The sequence below is a fragment of the Camelus ferus genome, chromosome 32 (assembly GCF_009834535.1).
Source record: "Camelus ferus isolate YT-003-E chromosome 32, BCGSAC_Cfer_1.0, whole genome shotgun sequence".
Lineage (NCBI taxonomy): Eukaryota > Metazoa > Chordata > Mammalia > Artiodactyla > Camelidae > Camelus > Camelus ferus.
Genome location: NC_045727.1, coordinates 497,587 through 515,712, shown reverse-complemented (window position 1 = coordinate 515,712; position 18,126 = coordinate 497,587). Strand labels below are relative to the sequence as shown.

Genomic DNA, 18,126 nt, shown 5'->3' with positions numbered 1-18,126 from the left:
CTTACGGTGAGAGTCAAGTACTAAATTAACCCACACAGGAGCGGCCTGGTTCCTGGCTTCTTGTTATGCAGGACGACAAAGGTCTCCATTGTTCAAGTCACTTTTGATTGAGTTTTTACCAACTTGCCGCCCAGAACCCTCAACTTGATATAATCCTGAACTCTACACACCTACAGCTGCTACTCCTTCCTTCTAAGAGCCTTTGCCCATGCTGTTCCCTCTGCCTGGAAAGACCTTCCAACCAGCTGTGGCTTCCTTGTCCTTTAAACTTCAGTCTCTGTTTAAAAGTCACCAGAAACTCTTGTTTTAGGGGCTTGTTGGAACTTGGGGTTTGATGCAGGACACTTGCACTGTAGAGAAGAGGGTTCTACTCTGAAGGAGGAAGGAGGAGCAAGATCCTGGCGGGGCAACCTCCAGTGGCACCGGCATACCCATGGGGATGAACACCTAGGTGCGTGCCCGCTGGATCGAAAGTATGCACCTTTCCCACTTCGAAAAGCTTTCCCAAGCCAATCTCCAAAAAGAAGCTCACCACGTATACTCCCACTAACAGCACATGCAAGTACTTTTTTTGCATCCTCAATGGTTGTGTATCATTAACTCTCCGCGCACACTGGGGAGGTGGAAAATTACCAACGACTTTGCTCGGCACTTCTTTCACGATAAATGAGGCCGAACATTTTTTCACATGGTTATCAGCAATTTGCATTTTTTCTTCTGTGAGTGTCACACTGACCTCCTGTGATCTTTTTTTTTTTTTTTAAAGGGAGGTACTGGGGATTGAACCCAGGACCTCATGCACGCTAAGCAGGCGCTCTACCACTGAGCTGTACCCTCCCCCGATCACTTATTCTACTGGCTTGTTTGTTAGCGTTCTTTGTAAATGAAGGGCATCAACTCTTTGCCTCACACAGGGGTTGCAAATATATTTTCCAAGTTGGCTTTGTTTTTGATATTTTGCAAAAGACGCGATTTTATTTTCTCGTGAAATTTACTTTTTCTATGAATTTTGTGCCACATTCAGAACAGTCTCCCAAAGCAAGAACTGCTTGTAAATCTCCATTCTCTTCTGGTGTTTTGTGGGTGTTTCTATTTTTAAAGCTCTGCTCTATTTGGAATTAGTTTTCAGCTATGGAATAAGAAAGGAATCCAGTTATCTCAACCCCATTTATTTCCACTCTTTTCTCTGTAGAATAAAGTAGTCGTCTTCAACATTCCAGTTTCTTTATATACTTCAGTCTCTCACTGGATTTTTCTCTCTTACAATATTGTCAATCTGCTCAGTCCTTCTCCAGGGCCAACTGTATCCAGTACTCCATCTTTATAATTCACTGTAATATTTAAGAAAGCTAATTTCCCCTCATTATTCTCCATTTCCAGAAGTTTCCTGGCAATTATCATGTATTCTTTTATTTTTAATTTTCTAAATTATTTTTTCCAGAGGGGTAATTAGGTTTATTTATTTTTTTGTTCATGTTTTCTTTTTATTTATCTATTTATTTTTTATTGACGTATAGTCGGTTTACGATGTTGTGTCAGTTTCTGGTGTACAGCGTAGTGGTTCAGTCATACAAATGCATACATATATTCCTTTTCATATTATTTTTCTTGATAGGTTACTACAAGATGTTGGATAAAGTTCCCTGTGCTGTGCAGTAGAAACTTGTTCTTTGTCTTATTTTTTTAATGTACTTCAGCACCATTTTCACAAATTTCTCCGAAGTCCCTGTTGGTTATTTCATTGGGATTGCATCGATTTCTGGCTAAATTGAGGGAACTCTGACATCTTTCCAAAACGGATTCTTTCTCTCTAAGAACGAAGATCACCTTGCCACTCAGCCCAGCTTCCTCTTAACAGTTCATAGCAGAATTTTAACACTTAAGAAAAAATTTTTTAATGGAGGTGCTGGAGATTGAACCCAGGACCTCGTGCATGCTAAGCATGCATTCGACCACAGAGCTAAATCCACCCCCAACACTTTTTATATTTGTAGCCTCCACGTTTCTCGGGGAGTTGGCTGCTAAATATTTTATCATTAAGGTTGCTATTGCAAATTGGATCTTTTCTCCCATTTAAAGCAAAGTTGTACACATGTAGCCAAGTCCAAAGACTGGTTCAGTACGTTTGGGCTGAAACTCCAAGAATTCTGCATTTTTAAGCCATGACCTACTGTGATCGATGCTCACTGAAAGCTGAGAACCATTTTCATTCAATGCTACGAATCTCAGCTTGGAGAAGCATCTGAGGACCGGGCAGCAGATTTGTTTTCTTGTTTTCTTCCTGTGCCACATTTCACATCCTTTGTAATTTCTGAAAACTGAGAACTGAAATTAGAGTTCTGCCCAGCACAGAACTAGCAAGAGGAACTGCGTTCTTACATAAGTGAAACAAAACACAAACTCCCATAGAACAGCAACTCAGACTCTGCTCAGAGCAAACGCTTTCTCCTTTAAGAAATCACCGTCCAAGGCAAGACTCAGCCTCCATCAACTGGGTGGAGGGAGGCCCCAGAGCGTGCGGGAAAGTGCCTTTTCCCCGCATGTGGCCCGTGTTCATACAGAATGGCGCTGGAAAGCAAGGTCTTTACAAATCACCCGCTCCGACTGCCTTATGCTTCAAACGGGGGGTTATGAGTTCCTGCAAGACCTGTTCCGGAGAGGCCAAGTTCATTTTGCAGAAATACAAACTCTGCACAATTTCTCCAGGAACCTTACATCACAACATCTCAAAGAAGACCTCTGGGAAGCTACACAAGAGTCCTGTAACAGAGGTTATCTCCGGGGAGGGCAGTCAGAGCAGAGGTAGACTTTTTTTTTTTTTTCCCTTTTCCCGAAAAAACCCTTTCACGCTTATGGTGGCTTTAAAACACGTCTGCAAATTTTTTGATATTTCCTCATGAAAAGATGGAGTCTGTTGCACATGAAAGGACACAGTCAACGCAGTGAAAAGGAACCTACAGGGCGGGACCAAATATTTGCCAATCATCTATCTGGTAAGGGGTTACTACCCAGAACATATAAAGAGATCTTACATCTCCACAACCAAAACCATCAAATAACCCGACTTAAAAATGGACAAAGGACATGAACAGAAATCTCTACAAAGATGATACACAAACAGCCAACAAGCAAATGAAAAGATTCTCAACATTACTGACCATCAGAGAAATGCAGATCAAAACTACAGTGAGATATCTTTATACCTAGTAGGATGGCTACTATCCAAAACAAACAAACAAACAAACAAACAAACAAAAAGCCCAAAAATAACCAGTGTTGGCAAGGATGTGGAGAAACTGGAAGCTTTGGGCGCCGCTGGTGGGACTGTAAAACAGAACAGCCACTGTGGAAAACAGTACAGCGGTGCCTCAAAAAATTAAAATAGAACTGCCGTATATTCTAGCCATCTCGCTGCTGAGTATATGCCTAAAAGAATTCAAGGCAAGATCTCAAAGAGATATTTGCACATCCATGTTCACAGCAGCATGATTTATGACCGCCAAGAGGGTAGAACCCCAAGGGGCCGGCTGGCGCCCCTCATCAGGAAATTAGCTACTTGGAATAAAATCTGGCATGCCTCAGGTTTCCAGGGGAGAAGGGGCTCCCTTCGGCTGCCTCCACGTGTGCTTAAGTCTCTCTGGATAGTCTTCTGTGTCCTCTTATTCACACGCTGAAGCTGGCCTTCGTCCGTGACCACAGGCCAGAGGCACTGATGTGCAGTGGCCATCAACACGCTGACAGAAGAAGATAAGAGGACCCTTCGAGACGCCAAGACCTTCTACAGCACCCCCATCGGGGAGTCGCCCCTCGGCGTGGCTGACCCCATCTGAAAGGGGCCCTCTGCTACCCAGCCCCCGCCAGGAGCCACCCTGGAAGAGGGGTGCTGAGGGGCAGCAGGAGTGGGGTGGGAAGGGAGCCCAGGGATGGACATCTTGTCATTTTTTTTTCTTCGAATAAATGTCACTTTTTGAGGCAAAAAAAAAAAAAAAAGAGAACCAACCCAAGTGTCCGTTGATGGATAGATAAACAAAATGTAGTGCATACATACAGTGGAACGTTATTTAGCCTTAAATTTAGGAAGGAAATCCTGTCACATGCGACGTTGTAGATGAACCTTGAGGGTGTTATGCTAAGTGAAATAAGCCAGTCACACACAAAAAAAGCCAAATACTGTAGGATTTCACCTTAGGTTCTCCAGGTCCCTAGAGGAGTCAAACTCATAGGGACAGAAAGGAGAGTGCTGGTGGCCAGAGGCTCAGCAGAGGCAGGTGGCGAGTTGTTACTTAATGACTTTTGGTTTTTGCAAGATGCAGAGGCGGTGGCCATCTGTCCTACAACAATGAGCATGTATTTAACAGGACCGAACGTATACTTAAAAATGGTTAAAATGACACATTCTATGTTCTGTGTTTTTTAACCATATTGGGACAAAAAAAAAGGCATAAGCGAGAAGAAAAGGGCGGAAACGAATTCTGTTCACCTTGAACGTGGGTGAACTGGGGTCAGAGCAGGCTCACTGGCACCCGGTCCACATTCAAGCAGATGCGGGAAGACAGAGAGAGCAGAGGACAAGCAGGCTCCTTCTTACAACGTGACCTTGAAGTCACACCTTCCAGCCGTGCTTGTTTCTAACGTGGAGACTGTGACGGGGGCCCCTGGGGGCTGCTGGCTCTTGGAACCCAGCCGCCGCGCTGGGAGGGACCCCAGACCACAGGAAGTTGCTCCGTGGAGCGTTCTGGCAACAGCCCCCTCGGAGGTCCCAGCCCAGACCAGCTCCCAGGACCAGACGAGTGACTGAGAAACCCTGACCCCAGGCACGTGGGAGAGCGCCCCGCCGAACCGGCTCGCCCCGGAACCAGGGGACACCATCACAACAGATCGTCGCGGGGTCCCACTGCTAAGTTCGGAATGGCTTATTAAACAGCGATAATCAAAGCAATGCTGTTGCGTTTTCTAAAGCACGTGTACGTATTAGGCATGCTTTTTCGTTGTTGTTTCTACCGGAGTTACAGGGGATTGAACCCAGCACCTCGGACACGCTAAGCATGTGCCCTACGGCTGAGCTCTACCCACCCCCAAGGTCTGCTTTTAATTTTAAAAAGATACTTAAAGCCTAATTGCTGCATTTCAAGTCTCAAGAATTGCATAAAAGCTAAAAAAAAAAAAAAAAAAAAAAAAAAAAAATTCTAGATGACAGTTTTTTGCCCGTGTATGTTAAGGAACTAATTTCAGAATTTTTTTCCTGATGGTGGAATATTTTAAACACTCATGAAAGGACAGAGAATACTTTAGCCAGCACCTGGCTCTAATAAACCTTAATACGTAGTGTTACATTTTACGTATGTAATACTGCGCTTGTTTTTTTTTTTTTTAATACTTTTGAAACATTTTTAATTGTGGTTTAAAAAGACACACAACATAAAATGTACCGTCTTAATGACTCTCAAGTGCACAGTTTTGTGGCGTGAATACATTCACACCACAGCACAACAAACGTCCAGAGCTTCTGCACCTTGCGAAAGTGAAACTCTATACGTGTTCGACACTAACCCCCCACCCCTTCCTCCCAGCCCCTGGCCCCCAGCACTCCCCTCTCTGATTCTGTTTGACGACTTTAGATTCACATAAGTGGACTCAGACAATGTGTGTCTTTTCATGATGGGCTTAATTCTTTTTTAAAATCAAGGTGAAATAACACAGAAGTGAACAATTCAGCGGCATTTAGTACATTCACAGGGCTGTGCAACCACCACCTCTGTCTAGTTCCAAAACATTTTTATCGCCCAAAATAAAACCCTGTACCCATTAAACACTCTCTGTCTGTTCCACCTCCGGCCCCCAGCCCCTGGCAACCACCACATTTTCTGTGTCTACAGATTTGCCAATTCTGAACATCTCATGTAAATGGAACCATGGGATATGTGGCCTTTTGTGTGTCGGCTCGTTTTTGAGAAAGGAGGTATGATCGACACGCTTGAAGACCCAAACAGGCCCCTACCTAATGTCATTCCTCTTATTCTGTCCTCAGAACCAATAAAGAATTTTTAGAAATGAAGAAGGATGTTTAGGGAAGAAAATAAGACAACATTGTAATGGAAACATCTCCTCAAGGCTGAAAAAATCATTGTTATTCATTCTTTATTTATTCAACAACTATTCACTGAGCACCTACTATTGCTAAGCCCTGTTCTAGACACAAGGGCACAACAGGAAAGGGCAGATGGGATACCTGCTTTTAAAGAACAGTGGGCAGGCAGACTTCAAGCCACGATCACCAAATACCACCAAGTAAATAGAGGGAAGTGTTAAGTAAGGAAATACAACAGGGGGTGGTGTCAGGAGTAACCAGCTGGCCATGTTCATTTGGGAGGCCAGGGAGAGCCTCTCTGACAATTAAACAAAAGCTGGAATAACAAAATGTGCCTGCCACTCAAAGACAGGGAAAAGCAGAGGGAACGGCATGTGCAAATGTCAGGAGGTTTGAACTAACTTGATAAAAAGAATAGCAAGGTGATAAGTAGGATGAGGAAACAAAATCAGGACCGTGGAGAAGAGAGTGACAGGGGTGGGGGGAGGCCCAGTGGGCTCCACGGAAATGGCTCTAACGTAAGACCTGAAGCGGGTGGGAGATGAGGTTGGAAGGACCAGCAGGGCCTGGATCTTATATGGCCCTGCAGGCTGTGGCGATGGGGTTGAGTCCTGTTTGTTTCCACTGGGAAGAAGCCATTGGAGGGGTTTAAGCAGGGAAGGGGCGGGAATCAGGTGTACGGTTTTTTAAAAATTCCTGGATGCTTTGCAGAGTGTGGAAGTGTTTGAAATATGAGCTGAAAGCATTTTAAGTTGAGAAGGTTTGCTCATCAAAATCAAAAATGAAGGTGGAGGCAATGTTCACAGCAGCACTATTTACAACAGCCAAGACACGGAAGCAGCCTAAGTCTCCATCCTCAGAGGACTGGGTAAAGAAGCTGTGATCTATTTATACAATGGAATACTACTCAGCCACAAAAAAGAATGAAATAATGTCATTTGCAGCAACATGGATGGACCTGGAGATGGTCATTCTAAGTGAAGTAAGCCAGAAAGAGAAAGAAAAATACCATATGATATCACTTATATGTGGAATTTAAAAAAAAAAAAAAGAGAGAGACACACACACACACAAATGAGCTTATTTATAAAACAGAGACTGACTTGCCTACATGGAAAACCAGCTTATGGTTACGGGGAGAGGCAGGGAGGGATCGATGGGGAGTTCGGGATTTGTAGACACTAACTACCATATGCAAAACAGGTAAACAGCAAGGCCCTACTGCAGAGCACAGGGAATATATTCAATACCTTGTAATGGCCTATAATGAAAAAGAATACATATATATATATATATATCTGAATCAGTAGGCTATACACCAGAAAGTAACACAACATTGTAGATCAATTGTATCCCAATATTTACAAATTTTTCAAAAGAAGAAAATAAAGACTGTGCAACTCAAAAAAAATGAAGGTGGAGGAAGTCTGGTGGTTCCTCGGCAAGTTAAACATAGAGTTACGCATCACCCTGCAGCCCCACCCCTGGATGTATGCTCACGAGGAATGAAAATGGGCGTTCAAATGAATACTGACACATCCATGCTCACAACAACACTATTCACAAGAGCAAAAACACACATAATATAAAATGCACCATTAGGGAAGCAACTGAAATGTCCATCAACAAATGAACGGGGAAATAAACTGTGGCCCATCCATTCAATGGAATAGAGTTCAGGCCTAAAAAGGAATGAAGTTCTGTAGATGCTGTGACGTGGATGAACCTTGAAGATGTGATGCTGAGTGAAGTAAGTCAGATACAAAAGGCCACGTACTGTATGATTCCATGAATGTGCAATGTCCAGAACAGACAAATGTGCAGAGACGGAAAGCGGACTGGCAGTTGCCAGGCACTGAGAGGGAAGTGGGGGTTGGGGAGTGACCCATTAATGGGGACAAGGTTTCCATGGAGGGAGATGGACAGTGGTGACGGTTGCACAACACTGTGAATGTACTAAATGCCACTGAATGGTACACTTTAAATGGCAGAAACGGTGACTTTCATGTAACACGATTTTTACCGAAATCATTAAAACAGAAGGCTACCACTCTAGTGGGGATGCCGATGTGGGAGGCTGAGCGTGGGTGGGGACAGGGCGTACACGGGAAATCTGTGTACCTTCCCCTCAGTTCTGCTGTGAACCTGAAACTGCTCTAAAAAATAAAGTTCATTTAAGAAAAAAAAAAGGAGGGGAAGGGTATCGCTCAAGAATGCATGCTTAGCATGCACAAGGTCCCTGGGTTCAATCCCCAGTACCTCCTCTAAAAATAAATAAATAAGTAAACTTAATGACTCCTCCCTAAAAAAAAGAAAAAAAAAAAAAAAGGAATAGAGGAGGAAACAGGAATGAAGGAGGGACCGGGAGAAGGGAAGGAAGGGAAAGAAAGCCCTCATTGCTCACACCTGTCCTGTGGTGCTAAGCCGCCTCACCACGCCCCCTTGTGGCGGCTGAAGTTTGGGGGTGGCCTTGGAGAGAACTGGGGTGCCTCATTCTGTCCCTTGTAAAGCTAGCAGATACGGCTTCTGTTATGGACTCTCCACTGAGGTTGTAAAACTTCCCCAGGACCTTCTTTCATCCCCGGTGCTCCATCGTCTGCTTGAGCATCTGGGAGAAGCCTAGACGCTGAGCTGATCACGGACAGTTCATCTTCCAGGCAACACTCAAACCTCTTCCCAAATGGGAGCCTCCATGACTCTTTTCTGTTTCTCCACCTATTTCCTAAACAGTTTTCCATGTCCTACCATCATGTGTGTGTGTATATATATATACACACACACATATATACACACATATATATGTATATATATATATGTATTTTTTTTTTTTACCATTTTAACCATCTTCCAAGCGTACAGTTCAGTGGCGTTAAGTACACTCACAGTGCTGTGCCACCATCCCCACCGTCCTTCTCCAGAATGTTTTCATCTTCCCAACTGAAACTCTGTGCCACTTAGGCAGCAACTCCCCATTCCCCCTCCGCCGGCCCCTGGCAACCCCCATTCTGCTTTCTGTCTCTATGAATTTGATTGCTCTAAGGACCTCACATAACTGGCATTGTATGACTGGCTAATCTCATTTAGCGTAAAGTCTTTGAGATACACCCATGTTGCAGCATGTGTCAAAATTCCCCTCCTTTCTACAGCCGGATAGTATCCTGATGTATGGACGGGCCATATGTTGCTTTCCCATTCATCTGTGGACAGACGTCTGGATTGTTTCCACATTTTGGCTACTGGAATAGTGCTGCTACGAGCATGCATGTACCATAACTATTTTTAAATGTTATACAGTTTAAAAGTCAACAGTCCTGTGCATCTGCTGCTGCAGAAATCTTGGATTCTAAGAGCAAATCAGTCAATCTCTCATGAGGATGAGGACCAAGGGACAGCCCTTTACCTGTTCAGTCAGACGGACAAGCTGTATCTGATAACAGAGTCTCCTGTGAAAAACGTCATATGTTTCTTGTATAAATTCTTTCATTATTGTAATTAGATCTACACAAATCAAAGTTGTCTTTTCACCATCTGTGTATATAATTTTTTTTTTTAAGTGGCACCCAGGTCCTTTAACGGTTTGTCGCAGCTTTGGGCATTCCGTATCCAATTGTGCCTTTCCCTCTGCCTCCACCGTGGCTAATAATTAGCAGCCACAGTTCAACCCCAGCGAAGGGTGAGGTAACCAGGATAAACAGTAGACGCTGTCCTGGGGGACAAAGTCCCCAACCACGATACAAAGGACTTGGAGAAATGTTTTTCTTCTTGAAAATGATGTTGTCAGTGGAGTCCTGAAAGAGGTCCCAACTGTGTTATGGGAAAGTGAAAATAATGTTTAAATTAAAGCTATTCTGAGAGACCGTTATTCACCCAGCAGACAAGCCAAGATCAAAGTGCGAGGAGCCCCCGTGCTGGCCAGGGTGTGGGGTAACAGGAGTTGTTGACTATTGTCGGCAGAGTGTAAATTTGTATAACCTCTTTGGAGGGGGACTCGGCAAAGTCTGTCCAGATTTAAAATGCATGTGCCCTTTGATCCGGCAAATTCCCTTGAGAATCGAGCATATCTATCAGATATGCACGCACACACGGGCAAAGATCTATGCATAAGAAGAGTCTGTGTTGCACCGATTATCACAGCAAAATACTGGAAGCAATGGGACTACCCACCAGCAGGGGATTGCTTAACCACATCTGGCTCATCCCACCAGCACCGTCCAACCGAACTTTCTTCGATGGTAGAAATGGTCTGTGTCTGCCTTGTCCGGGGTATTAGCCCCAGTCAGATCTTTCTGCTTCGCACTTGACATGTGGCTGGTGCAACTGACGAACACATTTCATTTAATTTTAATTAATTTAAATTTAAATAGCTTCTTGGAGTCGAACCTGTGACAACTCGGCCTTGTCTTTCCTTTTTTCCATACCAATGAGTTATCCCTGAGACTCCCGAACATGCGATCCAGCAGACCATCCCTGAGGCCCTGGGTCTGATGGAAGCGCTTCACCACTCAGCCCAGCAAGGAGGTAAAATGCTGCTTGTTGGAACTGGTGCCTGATGCAGATGTTTTGGGTCCTAAGTGCCAAGAGCTGTGGTCAGAGCGGTAAAACAGAAAAAGCCGCGGTCTTCGTGGTGCATTAGCGGGGATCTGAGGGCAAAGCAGTTAAGAGCATGGAGCTGGGCAATGCCACTCCTGGGTGTAAATCCGAAAAAAACAGAAACACTGATTCAAAAAGATACACGCACCTAACGTTCACAGCAGCCTTCCTTACAATTGCCAAGATAAGGAAGCAAGCTCAGTGCCCACCGACAGATGTATGGATAAAGAAGATGTGGTGTAGACATACCATGGAATAAAAAAAGAGTAAAAATTTGCCATTTGCAGCAACATGAAAGGACTTGGCATTGTGCTAAGTGAAATAAGTCAGAGAAAAGACAAATACTGTACAATATCACTTCTATGTGGAATCTAGAAAATATAACAAGCTAGTGAATATAACAAAAAATAAGCAGGTTCACAGATAGAACAAACTGGTGGTGACCAGTGGGGGAGGGAGGGGCAGCATGGGGGCGGGGGAGCGGGAGGGACAAACTGCTGGCTGTAAGATAGACTCAAGGATGTATTGTACAAAACAGGGAATATAGGCAATATTTTGTAATAACTCTAAATGGAAAGTAACTTTTTAAAAACTGTAAGGCGGGGAGGGTATAGCTTGGTGGTAGAGCACATGCTTAACATGCATGAGGTCCTAGGTTCAATCCCCAGCACCTCCTCTAAAATAAATAAATAAGTAAAACTGATTACCTCGCCCACCAAATAAAAATAAAAACTGTATAACAAAATACAAAAAAAAAATCAATACAAATATATAACATGAAAAAAAAACAAACAGCATGGAGCTGGAGCCAGATTGCCCGGTGCCCTCACTGTATCTCTCTGTGCCTCAGTTTCCACATTCTTAAAATCTGAACGCTCACCGTGCCTTGGTTGCAGAGTTGCTAAGAAGTTCCCTATTAAAGTGAGCCCTGTGCGTTGTGAGGCCTGAGCGCATGCTGGTTAGCAGCATCCTCATGGGTGGGGGAGCGAACAGCAGGCACATACCCGACCAGTGAGAAAACCCCAGCTGCTGAGAAGTGCCCGGAAAGACCTAGGAAGAGGGTGGGTCATGGGATGAGCGCGCCACTAACTGGGGGCTCGTGCGCTGGTTTAAAAGGGTGGTCGTGGAAGGAAGGGTTAAGTTGGGACCTGAAGGAGGCACGGCCACCTAACCACACTTTCTCAGTCTTGCGCCCGAGGTACACTGCTGGGGAGTTTGGTGCCCCGTCTGTCCTGACCCCTGAGGTCAGCTCCCTGGGTCTGACATCACCAAGGCAACCGGGGACTGGAAGGGTCTGAGGATGACAGTGAAGTTGACCATTCAGAACAAACAGGCTCAGAAAGAGGTGGTACTTTCCGCCTCTGCTCTGCTCATCAAGGTACTGTGGAGAGGCAGAACGCACGGTGGGAGTGCCCTCTGATGGGACTGCCAACACTGCCCGATAGGTGCAGCACCAGTCGTTAGTCAGAGAATCCTCTAGAACTGTTAAGAGACCCTGGGGACGGTCCGGTCCGTGAGCTGCAGTGTTGATGGCCACACCATCATGACATCAGAGATGACATCAACAGTGGTCACTGTGGAATTCCCAGCTAGTTAAGAACTAGAAGGGAAAATGTTTCAATAAAGGCTCATTTAAGTAAATAAATAAAGGATCATTTGACAACCAAACAGGGAAAAAAAGAGAGAAATGAAGGCGATATAATAACGAATGCAAAACATGAACCTTTACTGGATCCTGGCTCAAAAAATAAATCAGCTGCACTGACATTCTTGGGATGATTCAAGAATCTGAATGTAGACTAGATTGTAGATAATACTGTGATTTTTTTTATTAGATGATAATAGTATGATTACATAAGGGAATGTCCCTCTTGGGAGGGCCAAGTGGGGAAAAAACAGTATTTAGGGATATAAATATGATTGCAATTTACTTTCAAACAATTCAGCTAGATAGATAAAGTCAATACGGCGAAATGTAACGATTGAATCCAGGGGGAGGTTTTCTTAGACTATCGTGTTATTCTTCCAACCTTTCGGTAGGTTTGGAAATTTTTATCATAAAATGTCCGAAGGGAAGGTTGCAAGCAGTGCTGTGCGATGTGCCTCCCCCGATGGAAATAGCTTTTCTCTGGGTCTTGGTTGGGAAATGGATGGACTGACCGGTGCCCCCGCTTTGCCGGCACCCGCTGAGCCGCGGTGAGCGCGCTCCGGGGGGCCCGCCGCTTGCCAGGCCCAGGGCGCGGCCTATCCTGCGCCGCAGGGCCGAGAAGGGAGGCCCCGGGGGGGAGGTCACCCGTGGAGCATACAGCTGTGGCTGCTCCACTTTGCAGTTTCCTTTTATTACTTCTACGTCTGACTTTAAAAAAAAAAAAAAGTATAGCCCTGGCTGCACTGAGGAAAGAGCTGGGTTTCTGGGACAGCACAGGGAAGTCAAACAGCAGCCCAGAGAAGCCGTGAACAGCGCGGCAAGAGGTCACTGGCAGACCGCCCCAGGGCAGTAGGCCGACTATTTGCACAGGTTCGTGGAAAGAGTAGGGGTCCCTCAGAAACCCCCAGAAATACCAGAGAAGGGGAACTGGGGGGAAGCGGCCTTCCTAGCGGCGACCTCGCCCGGTGCAGGAAAGACTTTCGCCATGTGGGCTGTCAAAGAAACAAGTATGCGCTGATCTTTGTTTCCTGGCAAAACTTGTGTTCTATCCACCAGAGGGAAGAGGGTATTAAGAACTGGAAAACAAACAGATCCTACAGTTTCAACAGCAACAGAATGAACGAGCAGGTCACCCAGTGCTGACCGAAGACGGCCAGTCTGTCGCGGAGGCCTCTGGGAAAGGTTTCCTTGCTCCTGGTAAGAGCCACAGGAAAGAGATGTCACCTCGTCTTCCTCTGGGCATCGTCGGGTCTGCAGTGAGGTGTCTGGAACGGCTCAGCCAACTTGCTGAGGAAACCTCAGGGCATTTGAGGGAAAAAAAGACCACAGAGAGGAGGTCAGAGCCCCAGTTCTGAGTGTCTTCTTGTAAAGATAACGTATTCCTCCACGGTTTAGGCCAATTGGTTGAGCTTTCTGTTACGGGGAGCATCCTGAGACAATAGGGGTTCAATAACGCTTTGATTAAACGGATGCCTACGTTTGCCAAAAATAAGATCGCAAATAGAAACTGGTTAACTTACTATTTTTTTTTTTTTTTAATATATTTGAACTCACTCTTCCTTGTCTGGTTAGAGACCACTTCCCCCATTCAATGATAGCAACACTTTGAAACAGTGGCTCCCAAACCTGGCTGAACTTTAGAATTCACTAGAATTTTCTTTTTTTTTCAGTAGTGATGCCTGGGCCCGCTTCCGACCAGAGTATGTATTGTGAGCCCTCCAGCCCCGTCTCCCCACGAGCTCGCTTGCACTTTAGCTCTGTTTGTCTCCCTTCTGGTCCTCAAATCTTCCAAACACTTTGCCAGCAACAGGGCTTCCGCACTATTTTCTGCCTCTTCTCCTCTTCCGAGTCTCACTTAAACAGTCTCTTCCCAGAAAGCCTCTCCTAACTGTTCGATCACAAGTAGGATCCCAAACCTCTCCTGTTCAATCTGATTGCCTCTGCTGCCATGGGTAATTGTTGTTTGTTCTCAAATGAAGGAACAGAGCTATCACTTGAATAGAGAGCTCTCATATAAAAATTAGAAAGAGCTATGAAATTTCAGAGAAGAGAGATAATTTCCATTTGGGGCTGCCAAGGAAGGCTTTGTGAGATCTCAGAGTTAGGTCTTGACATTGGCTGGGATTTGATTTGTTTCAGGTGGAAGTCGTGGTGTTTTAGAAAGAGGAAGCAGCTGGAATCAAAGAAGGAGGCAGAAAATGGCAGGGAGCATATGGGAAAAAAGAAAGTGGCCAGCAGATAAAAGAGAAGCAGGGAGAAGAGCATTTTAAAAGGTTAGAGCTGATAAGATAATGTAAGAAAGAGAGAGTCTACGTTCAACAATAGCTACATTAGATGCTCTGAAGCCATTCCAGCTGGGACGCAGAAGGAGGTGGCTTCAGAACTCTCAGGAAAAGGATAAAGTAAAAGGCATCTCGGGGAACCGTAAATAACTTTCACTGTTGAGTAAACATCCCTCGGTAAGAAATAAAGGTAAAAGCGAATTGCCTGGTAAACCACAGACGCTTGGGAGCGCTGCAGGCTTCATGACTAAGCCGGCCTGTCCCAGTAGCTCCCTCTTCTGGCAGAGATAAGCACCGCACACTAGTGCTGACATCCTCGAATTAAAAGGCACTTGCCAATCTCTAAACATTCCTCTATGAGGACCATATTTATAACTTGACGAGGATTTTGTTGTTTTCAGATAAAACATAAAGTTACTTTCTAGTTTACTTTAACTAAATATGAGCCACACACTTTTCTTCTGATTTATTCAAGATTCACACAGTCACATCTATATAAGTGAATCCTTACATAGTATTTAACTCATATGTGAAAGCAAATTTTGGGGTGCTTTAAGATTTACCAATTGGTCAATGAAACTGAACAAGTATAGCATCTCTGTTCTTTACCTAGACTCAGAACCCCTTGTTGGTAGAAACACTTCTCACACATCACTATATCACTATTGTTCCTGACATGCTTGTATGCTGGATGGAGGGTGCTGTAAATGTCCACTAGGGATTGCGTTGCTCTGATGGTTTTCTTTATTCTTGAGAAAATTACATAAAAGGTATTTTTTCTTTATACAAAAGGAAAGGATATTACAACTCTGTCAAAACTATAAAACACATAAAGTGAAAAAGCATGGTAAAGGACAGACTGCAAACCAGCATGCTACCTTTTGTATAAAGGGGAATTAATAATTAATAGTTGCTTGTATATGCATAGAACTCTGAAAATGTTCTAGGGGATGTGGAGAAGCAGATGGGATGACAAAACGGAGGGCTTTTCATTATACACTGTTTTTATATGTCTGAAACACATGAATTAGCTACTCAAAAAATTTGATACGAAAATATGAGACAATAACAAATACAGTAATCATTATTATAAAAACATTTTAAGGCTGATTACTTTTAATTATCCCCAAGTGCCTTATTAAATAGAAATTTTGTATTTTCATACTCTTTCAAAATATTAGTATATGAAAGATATGTCTATAAGGATGTGCTTTACAGCATTGTTAACAGCAAAACCCTAGAAACAAATACTGGTGGACAGGTTAAATAAGTCATAGAGCACCTATACAATGGAATGTTAGCTAGAGTATGAAATAAAAAGGATGATGGAGATCTTGATATGCTGGTATGGAAAGATGTCCCTAATTACCTAGTTTAAAAAAAAAAGCTGAAAAGACTATGTTGTGAATTGTCCTATTTGTGTGTGTGTATGTGTATATATATACACATACACACACACAAACATACACATACATATTTACTACATAGGAGGGAAATCCAAAATACCAAACTTTAAAATCACTAGGAAGGGGGGATATAGTTCAAGCAGCAGAGTGCATGCTTAGCATGCATGAGGTCCTGGGTCCCGAGTACCTCCTCTGAAAAATAAACCTAATTACCTACCCCAGCCGGGGGGGGGGGGGGGGGAAATCACTGGGAAGGACATATGGTTAATTACTTGGGAATTTAGTGGACTGACTTTATAAAACACAATGTATGTATACACTGTAATTAGAAACAGTAAGAGGCAAAAATACTTTTTCCTGGTACTAAGCTTGTAAGGAGCTTTCACTTTCTACGTCCTTGATTTTAATGTGTTTGTACCCATCTATAAATTTTCAAAACTTTTCTAGTACTTACACCTGTAATTAGCATTCCTTTCATTAAACTTGACAGGAAGGAGCCAAGTATTTTTCTGTGAGTTCTCCATTGAGCATGCCCACCACAACACCCACACAGCTTTATCAGACTGATGCTCTAAGGCTCCAATGCCAAGATTCTTCTGACTGTGCAGCAGACACAGGCCCTGTTTCTTAGGGCACGCTGGGCTGTAGCAATGAGATGAGCTGGACTCATGTTCTCAAGTGTTAATCAGCCACTGAACCTCTCACATTTGAAGACTTTTAAATTATTACCACTGACCTAGGAACCTTGCAAAGCATGTCCAGCATAGTGGCCATTTTTCTCCCTTTTTAAAAATCTTTTCCTTTTATTTTTAATAAAGGTACTAGAGATTGAACCTGGGTCCTCATGCACACTAAGCATGAGCTCTGCCACTGAGCTACACCCATCACCTAAGTGGTCATTTTCAATATGCTATTGAGGTTTTTCCCCCTATGCTGTGACCACTCATTTTTAATAAGCACCAAACTTACTTAAAAACTACTCACATAGTGACTGGACGTGGTTAGTTGCTGGTGTAGTTCTAGCGATTCTTGTAACGTTGCTCCTCGATCAATGTTGATTCGCGTGGGTGAGTCCTGGAAATCCATGTACTCGTGTCAACAAAGTTAGAAACCACCATAACTAATGGACTTGCCTAAGATTTATGGATTTCTCAAATGGCATTTTCTAGTTTTGATTCCTAAAGCTAGGACTTAAAACTGTTGACTTTAGCTATTTTAGAACTGTTAGTAACACACAATTTCCTCTACATACAAGTTGTATATGGATACCCTAAAGTAGGAGGGTGAGGGTAGAAGTCAGAGGGAGTGAGGTTCTTGTCAGAAAACCACCCCTTGTTTCATTTTTCCATGGGCCTCTGATTTCAGGGGTGCCTACCAACCAGTGCTAAGTCCGTGTATTAAACCAGCTTCCTCACAACTTCTACCTTTGCCTCTAGTTATGACTATGATACTTAACGATAGCACCTGATTGGGTAAATGTCACTACTGTAAAAGACCAAAAGCTTCACCCACTAATTGTACAAACCCGTCTATAAGCACATGAAATTAAGGAATCCTGACATTTCAGCAACAGTTATGACAATTGCTTGAATTCTCTTAAGCAAAAACTAAATTTGTAAACTTTATAGCATAATGCCTAATAAGGAGGCACTTAATAAAAATTAAAGTCACCCTTTTTAAAAAGGAATCTGGTCAAGTGACAACTTTCATTTGAATGACAAAATTCAACTCCACATGAATTTAAACAGAGCTATATAATACTGAAGCTATTTTCAGCAGGTTCCCTTCCAACCACTCCCACCCGCTAATACTTCCTCCCTGCTGGCATTCCAGAAACTCTCCCACTCCCGGGTACCAAATCCAAACTCAGTATTTTTAAAGTCAATGGTTTAAAAGTATATCTACATATGTGTATGTGGAGAAACCTAATGGCAACCTCCAAATTTATCTAGCTTTCATACTCATACATACAGTTCTATATATTAATGCCACCTTTTATTGGTATTTCTTACCTCCTAGTTGATCTGGTAGATCAAAGACCTGACTCCTCACATCCCACCCTAATGGGGAACAACCTTCCTTAAACAGTTATTAAATAAATAAATCACAATA

General features: G+C 43.6%; 1 non-coding gene across 1 annotated transcript; it reads left to right on the top strand.

The window, feature by feature from the left end:
- Positions 1–3,497: 3,497 nt before the first annotated feature.
- LOC116661039 lies at positions 3,498–3,635 on the top strand. Its single transcript, XR_004316804.1, has one exon. It is a non-coding gene; the product is annotated as a small nucleolar RNA SNORA67 (small nucleolar RNA).
- The last annotated feature ends 14,491 nt before the right edge of the window (positions 3,636–18,126 follow it).